Raw genomic sequence first — 8,787 nt, forward strand, 5'->3', positions numbered from 1 at the left:
ATCGGATAAATGTGGCCCTTTGCCTGCGTATGTGAATGACTCTGAAGACACGCTTGCATTCCCTGGCTGTTGGCTACCTGTGATTGCTTGGACACTGCCAAGCTGCTGAGTGCTTCTGCCTTTTCTCTCTGCCCTTCCCCGCCCACAACTCACTTGGAACCACCTCAACCACACAGAGCTTGGGTTCCCCAAACACAGCAATGACAATCTGCAGGTGCAAGCAGGTGGGAAGTCACACACTGCCAGGGGCTGCCCCAAGGAGGGAGTGCAGGCGGCTCCGGAGGTGCCCAGCCCTACATCACATCACCGTTCACCCAGCGCTCCACAGCCCTGCTCCCCCCGACCCACCCAAGCCATTGCTCCCAGTGGCTGTAGCTGTGCACCCGTTCCTGCCAGGGCTTGCTGCCACCCCACAACGCAGCCCCCAGCTCCCTGCAGTACAAGTGATCCTCTCCACCAGTCACTGGTGTCAGAGGGAAGGGGGCTGTCCGCTGTCTGAAAAATAAAGATCAGCCAGAATGCCTCCTGCACTCGAGAAGAAAACCTAGTGTAGTTATGTGTAAGTACAGATAGGGTGACCTGCTAAGGGATGGATCATTTATTCCATCTACAGTGAACTTTAAGGAACATTTAAGGTTGTTCAACATTTCAGCTATTACGTGTACTCTAAAAGAGAAAAAAACACCTGATTTTCTTACCCCTCCCATATCTTCGTGCCTGTTTAAATTCTGATGGAAATACAAGGATGTTATTAAATCTGTAGCACAAACAAACAGTAATCTCATAATTCATAGCAAATAGCCCTTGCCTAAAACCAAAGAACACTCATCCTTGGAATGGCATTTCAATTACAAGCATTAGGTCAGGAGATGGCCACCTGTGCAGGGAAGTAAAATCATATATCTTGCTTTCTGAATAAGCTTCTCCTTGGATGCTGGACTTTCACCTCTACGCTCTTCAGATCGCTCAGGTGAATGTGATGGCCTCAGCACTTTTAGCATTACACCCAGGTTCCTTAGTCCCAAACTATCCCCAAGCTCAGCAAAATTTGTAATGATTGTCATTCTCCATTTCATATAGGTCCAAGACAAAATGAGATTGAGTCTGAATTATTGTCTCAAGAGCCTGCTCAGGACACGTTAAAAGAGAGCAGCAGGACATCTGAAGCCCGCTGCTGTTTCTGATGACATTTACTCATATTACAAACTACAGCCTTCACTTTCCAGTCCTATCAATCCCTTCTCTCTCAAGTTCTAAATTAATCCTATTAAAAAAAATGTCAATTAAACTGGTCAAATTTTTGATGGTATTAGAAAGTACTTGATATATTTTCTGCCCTTTAATTTTATGAAATAGCAGAGGATAATTCTGCAAAAATAAAGCCCCTCTAGCTATAAGCTTATCTGAATTTTTTTTTCATTTTTTAATTACATTATGCTGAAACAATTTTTTTCTCTTTTTGTAAACAGGAGGGAGATTATGCTTGCATTACTCATAAAATGAGGTGCTACTGCTAAAAGGGATGTACAAAGATAACAGGAAAGTACTTGCTTGAAGATTCTGTTGAGGTGACTTGAAATTTTCACCAATGTAGTCAACACTGTAGATAACGTTGACAGTGACTGCACTGGTGAAAATTTCAAGTCACCTCAACAGAAATTTATTTTCTTAACCGAGCACCAAGTTTTAATTTTTTTTCCTCAACTCTGTGCTTTTAAGGAAGAGAACAAATATAATCTGTATCTTCCAATGATACAGACTTGTCCCAACTAAGTCAGTGAGCCATATCCCAGCTGGTGTAGATCATATGGCTCTGCTGAAGTCAGCATAAGACTTCAATTGCCACCAAGCAGGGGATTCGTTGGTTGTTCCTATCCACATGCAGAATCCTTCCAGTAGTCATGGTCTGGGGGCTTTGCCATGGTTTGCCTATGGGATGGATTCACGAGTCTCCAAGGTGCCCAAAGCACGTGGTCGTGGCTGGACGCTCCCACAGCTCCCAGCTGGTCTGTGGCCTGGCTGGTGCTGGGATGAGATGGCACAAGCACTGACAGCAATATGCAGGCAAACTTCAACAGCTGGATATTTTCTTAACACTGGCAGATAAAACGTTTGTATATGACTGAACCCATCCACCCACTTCCCCTATCAGTTATTCCTCTCTCTTCTGGAGGAGGAAGCAAGGGTACAGCTCCATGGGGACCTGGGGCACAATGATCCTTTTCCATAAATGGGAAGGAAGAAGTGGGAAGAACGATGGAACCAAGGGGTTTGCCCTCTCCTTCCAATCAGAAGGAGGAATGCTTTCCTGTGGGTACTTCCCCACTGCCTCCAGCAAAGTGCCAGGCATGGCCACGACACCTCCCTTGCATGCACAGAACGTGGTCACACCTGGGAGCCTGGGCTGGCAAAAGCATCTCAGGGAAACCACTGTCATGCACTGGGGAACACGGAGGCGCACCATAGGAGAAGATGTCATGGCAGCAGTGTCCACAAGATGCTGTCACCAGGCCCAGGCAGCTGAAGATAGTGTTAACACTGCAGCAGTTCTTGCTGTACAGAGGCTCAGAGAAAGCAATACCACCAGCTGGCAGTTTGGTGACAGAGAGGATTAGGACATCAGCTGGAGGTTCGACTGCAAGAGCAGAGGGACAAGAAATAAAAACAGCTCTATTTTACATGAATTTATAATAAAGTGTTCATGTCCACATTCATGTGCCTGCAATCCAGTCCCAGGGGAGCCAGTCTTCCCATTGACTTATTTCAACAATTCCTGCTTAAATATTTACTTAATAAGACCTTGCTGAGAGTGTAACACAGCATTGACTGCCCTTACAGTTCTCTGCCTACTTCCCAGACAGTTTTTCTAGATACTGAGTTTTTGTACTGCATAAGGCAGTAGGCACCTCCATCTCTCTGCTGTACCTGTATATCAACCGATAAAAATCACACAAGCCACTTCTGGGTGTGTTTAAGGTGATAAGGCAAGCTCAAAAAAGAATGAACTTCTGTGCATCCAGGCCTTGGAGCACTAATTGATGGAATGGTTTTCTGAAAGCAAAGCAACACTGCAAGGAGCCATCCCTACGCATGCCTGTTATTGATATTTTGCTAATACATCTTGCTGCGGCTTTGGCTCTCACTCTTTTTCCTTCTGAAATGCTTCCATACTGAGCAACCTTAACAGCCAGGAGTACGTCCTCAGTGATCTCTGTGGGTAGGAGTTTTCAAAACTACATCAGATTTAACAGCAGTAGCAGAGAGAGGCAGTCACATTAATAAATCCAGGGGAACTAAATCAAGGATTATTTTTATCTGGGTTATTGTTTATATTAAAATGCTCTTTCACAAGAAACCATGGAATTACAACCACAAGTTGAACGAATCATCCCAAGGGCTTGATGCTGAGAACTGAAATTCAGGTTCTAGTCAAAAGTTTTCATGGAACTCCCCTGATTTTCCACTCCGCAGTGTCCAGGACTGAGAGACTTTGCCAGGAGGGGTGGGTCGTGGCACTGCCCTGATACATGGCACACCATGCAGGTGCTGCTCAGGTATCACGAGACCAAGGCCAAGCCCAGAAAGTGGGAAAACCAAGTTCCAGCAAAACAGCCCTGCCCAGGGCAGCCCCTCCTGCCTTCATTACTCCTTCAGTGTTCTGTGAGTGAATAAAGGATACTCATAGAGTAAAAAGCATCCCAGAGAACAACCAAACAATTTAGGGGATGATTATTGATATTTTCAGTTGATTTATGTTCCAGCTCACTCTGCCAGTACTATGCTACTTCAACACAACTTCAAGCTGCATAGCATCTGCACAGCACTGGCTGAACCCAAACTGATGGATGCAGGAGTAGGATCCTGAGCACAGGACTGCTGTAGCACTGCACAGCAAGAAATAGTGACAGTTTATCGTACGGCAAGAAATAATGCTGGTTTGTTTGTTGTGCAAAGATTGAATAGCAGCATAGTGAGTATTCAAGGGATCTCTCTCAAGTTTCTTAAAGCGTTTTGTTTTTGTTTTATTTTAAGTCATTGGAGCTGAGTTTTGTCCCTGAACTCACATTTGTTCTTGTGCAGACAGATCTTACTTCAGCTGAATGGGTTTATGTGATCCTTCTGTAAAGACATAAACAGTAACACTTATTTCAGGGCAGCTGCTCTGTCTTAAGTTCAGCATCTACTGTGGGTCAGCACCTGAGCGTTTCAAAAGGATCAAAATAAAGTGGAGAAGAACAAGCTGGCTCTCTGCAGCTCAGGAGTCAAACTGCATGACAGCTAGCAGAGAGGAATAAAGAGCCTGATAAACACAGCCAAGGGCCTTAGCCATTTGCAGCAGGTGTAATACCTGACGTGGTGCAGTGTGGCACCCAGGGGATCTGCTGAGCTGCCCTGTAATGCCTGCTGCACACCTCCTGGCAGTGATGTGGCTTAAGGCAAAGGCAGCACAGGTGCTGGCTGTGAGGAGGTGGCACAATGCCAGAGCACCACAACCACGAGCAGGGCTGGTGCTGGGCTCCATCAGGGTGCTGTATCAGCAGCCACATTCCTCCCCAGCCGCACACAACGCCAAGAGCACCCAGCAACCACAGTGTGATCCCAGCCTACTTACAGAGCAGCCAGGCACAAAGGCTGCACGTTCAGGTACCAACTAGTTCACTAGTTTTTTTTAAATGAGTGTGAATGAGCAGTGTGAGACTGTGTCAGACGAGCACCGTGTTCCACACAGCTCCAACACCCTCCACTCAGTGCCAAGGTGCTCAGAAGCAGGTCTCTCTGTGCCCTGAGGAGCACAAGACAGGGAGTGGCTGCTCCCACTCCAGCATTTCCTCAGCCAGGCAGCCCCCCATGTCATGTGGGGTGACAGGGCCTGGGCTGGGCCCCGCCATGGCCACCCCTCACAGCCCCACAGCCTGCAACCACTCCCAGCAGCCTGCTGCTCCACACACCATGCCCAGCTCTTGACACATGCCATGGAAGATAGTGGGCTTTCTTCCATTTTTTAAAGCCCTCTTCGATGCCAAGCCAGACCCAGCCAGGAAGGGTGAGATGTGGCACTGCCCTGATGCATGGCAAACCAAGCCCTGTGGGGGATCCCTGCAGCTAAGACCCACAGCTGTGCTGGGAGCTGGGCAGCCCAGAGCCTGAGGGAAGAAAAAAAAATATCAAATCTCTCTTCAAGCACCAGCTTTGCCAAGTAGGAAACAAACATCAAAACAGCCTCTGAATTGAAAATGCACCTGCATTCACCAGTGTCCCTTCCCAACAGAAAATACCTTCTGGCTCCAAGATCCCTTTTCTGATTAAAGTTTCTGAAACTGGCACGTTCCTGTGATGCATTCTGATGAAATCCCATTCTCCAGTGCCACTGTTCTGCTGGATCACTTCCAGATAACACCAGCACAAGCTCTGTTAATCAGGTTCAGAAGAATACACCGTGACTATGAAACTAGCATTAAACCATCCGCAGTAGGAAGTCCAAAACGCACGGCTCACAGAGAGCAAGTGTACTCCTACAAGCACAACAACGAAGATATAAAAAAGAGGAAAAAAGCTAGAACTAAGTGATTGCCTTCCTATCACTCTGTTGTCAAACTAACATCACTCAACTGAGGCTTTTATTTACAGTGGTATACACTGAAATCCACCCCACTGTATTAGCAGGAGAAATGAATTAGAATCTGTCTCCCCACAGCCCCAGGGCCCTGGCTGGCTCCTCCACTCCTTCCATCATGCAGAGGTGGAAGAAGTCACCCTGCCCTCTGCCCAAAGCCTTGCTTCGCCTCTGTGGGAGGGAGGCCACCAGACAGAGACACGGGCAGGAGCTGTGCCTACAAAACAGCCCAGGAGCAGCTGGGACACGTAGGGCAAACACCTCGAGCATTTAGAAGCCTTAACATGGCATTCCCATCACATCTCTCGCAGCTGAAGGAGAGCTCTCAAACTCAGGTTCACCAGCACCATAGCTTGCAACTGGCTGTCAGGCTGAAGGTGCATGACTTGCCGTGTAATTACAGCAGAGCTGTGCGGGCACATGATAACTTGTAACAAAGGGAGCTGGTCTGCTCCAAATTGTAATTATTGTGTGCAGAGATTGATTTCATGCAGCAGTGTGTTATTAGGCTCTCAGCTGGACACCCGTCCCTTCTCCCGTTGGAGCACCGGTATTTAATTTCCTCCTAAATTTAGAGGAAGGTTTAAACTGGCAGTAGAGAACTTGGAATCACATACCAGGAGATAGATTTTTAAGGAAAAGAAACATCAGGTCATGAGCTGTAAAGGCTTGCAGGGAACTGAAGAGCTGTATCAGGGTCCCAGAGAAAGTGCACAGGGGACAAATCACACCACTTCCTTCCCAGCGCTGGGCCTCCATTTTTGCACTACTATGAGACTCTTCAAGGCAGGTGCTGCAGGCAGCAAGCTGCTGGTGAGCACCCAGAGCACTGCAGGACTCTGCCACCAGCACAGCCATCACCTGCCTGGAGCCTGGGCCTGCCCTAGCAATGCAGGCAGGACCTGTGATACCATGGAGCATGGGCACATTAGAAAACAGAGCAGGGTCAGAAGACTTGCTCTGGGGTGAGGCGACCAAGTTCTCAGGTTATCTTCCAGTAAATGGTCAGTTCCTTGCTGATAAGTGGATCTGCATGGCTCTGACAGTGCTGGCCAATGTCTTATATCAGAAGATATGAAGATGGATGCGAGGTCCAACCTTAAACTAAACATACAACAATGACATTAATTCACTGGTAGGCCCTCAATCCCAGATTTCATCAGCATATGTAATTAAACACGTTGCTTCATGAATTTTGCAAATATGGCACAAAGTTGCTAATGGACTGTATTCTATTAACACTTATTTAATCTCTTTGGCGCCTCTTTAAATATGCATTTAAAATTCTAATCACTATAAAAAGATTTTAATAATGCACACCATTAATGAAATATGGTGAGAGAGCTATTGAAATATAGAATTCTTAAGAAAAAAAGTGAAGGAAAAAAAAAAGAAAAGACACTAAGCTAAAATGGCATATAAACATAGCTGAGCAGTTATTTAAGGACTATGGAGAAGTGCATGTGAGTCCTAGAAGAGTGTGACTTCAAAAGGCTCTTTTCTGCACCAAATATCAGTGATTGGGATTAATTATGAGATTAAGCTTTGAATTCTTACCAGCTCTATCCTTTGGGCTTTTGCTCCCTGCCTTGCTCTGCAGCACTTCCCACTCCAGCACGGTCACTGCTTCAGCCCAGCCCCTACAGTGCTGTAACTGTGCAGGCCCATCCCTGCCTCCTGCTGCAGCGTCCCGCCATGAGGACGCAGGGTCATAGGAGTTGGAAGGGACAGTAGAGATCACGTAGCCCATCCCCAGCTTTTGTTGTAAGCACAGCCTACGTTTTTCAGCTGCTTATTATGTTTATCTTGATGAAGGAAAAAGAAAGGCAGAAGGAAAGCCGTTGTGCTTGGCTGTTTTCAGTAGTCCACCCAGCAGAGAACAGACTGTTTCCCTTTCTCTTTATTATCCAACAAGTGGCCGTGAAAACCATGGCCTTTGTTCTGCTCATGAAGAAACTAAATGACTTCCAAATGGTTCTTGGCAACATCAGACAAAGCACTCACAGGTAGGGCAACAGCCATAGACAGAAAGAAAGAACAGCTGCACTCACCCAGCTGGTGAAGGGGCTCTCTGGTTACACAGCACTGCCTCTTAAGGAGCAGCCCAGGTCCCAGAGATGCTCTCCCTCCTGTGGCTGGTCCCTATATGAGTCCAGGCAGGCTCCACCCTGGGTCCAGCCCTCCTGCTCAGGTGGGGAGCACAGATGCAAGCAATGTGCCTGCGCTCCCTGGCCAGCCTCACCCCTTCCCCAGGTGCTCAGTCACCAGTTCAAGCCCTGACCTAAAGGTTCCCCTCCTGCTTTGAAAATCAAATGCCATTTAACTTGGTTCACCTCTGGGAACCAAGCAGAAGTGGTATCATCTGCAAAGTCCTTCAAGCACGCTCAACAAATATTGCTGTTAAAGTCGTGTTCGTGTCATCTCCAGTGGCAGCCATAATTAACACCACAGATCTGCTTAGCAGGTAGAAATAACATTTATTTTCCCTTTTTCCTGGATTTATGCCACCACACTCTTTGCTGCCTTGGCCTGCAGGCAGGTACCTCTATGTACACTGAGTGTCTGCAGGGATGATCACGTTTTATCACAACAAACCTCATCCACCATCAAGTCAGCGCTCGAAGAGCAGCCCAGGAGAAGTGGTGCCAGCTCTCAGCCTTCGCTCAGCTCCCCCCAGCCCCACTGACACCGGGTGCAGCTGTACTTGTCCCTACAGCCCTGCAGTCCTGTGACATGGCTCACACGGGCTGCCCGTGCCAGCAGCACGCGAGGGCTCCAGGGGCATGGCCTTGCACAGCTTCTTGCTTACAGCAGCCTTTGCCTTCTTCCTTGCTGGTAGAGTCCCACCAGTAAGGACTGACAGAGAAAAGGCAAATTTTGTTTCAAGAACAAGAATAAAGCTAATTTCATTTTTTCTCCCTGTTCTGCAATGTTAAGTCTATTCAAGAAAATACGACAAGTCACGTCAGGATATAAAAGAATTATAAAACCTCTTCCCATTCAAGAAGTAAATGCTATCCTGTGTAGCCACGGTGCACCACCAAAATCCAGCTGTACGTCCCATAAAACAGCTCAAATCGCAGTGCTGCTCTGCAGGCACGGAGCAGGTGCTCTTGAGCCAAACATGGGATTATCATAATTAAAACGAGAGTAGATCTTCTGGTAAGGATGTG

At 47.2% G+C, this 8,787-nt stretch overlaps 1 long non-coding RNA gene across 2 annotated transcripts; it reads right to left on the reverse strand.

Moving 5' to 3' along the window:
* Nucleotides 1,687–7,728, reverse strand: LOC110402059. 2 transcript variants are annotated; one of them, XR_002440872.1, is made up of 4 exons: nucleotides 7,666–7,728; nucleotides 6,232–6,718; nucleotides 5,277–5,409; nucleotides 1,687–5,144 (listed from the first exon to the last, which is right to left on the reverse strand). It is a non-coding gene; the product is annotated as an uncharacterized LOC110402059 (long non-coding RNA). The 2 variants fall into 2 exon arrangements; XR_002440873.1 differs by lacking the exon at nucleotides 7,666–7,728 and adding an exon at nucleotides 7,172–7,306.

This window comes from Numida meleagris, chromosome 6 (assembly GCF_002078875.1).
Source record: "Numida meleagris isolate 19003 breed g44 Domestic line chromosome 6, NumMel1.0, whole genome shotgun sequence".
In the NCBI taxonomy this organism is placed as follows: Eukaryota; Metazoa; Chordata; class Aves; order Galliformes; family Numididae; genus Numida; species Numida meleagris.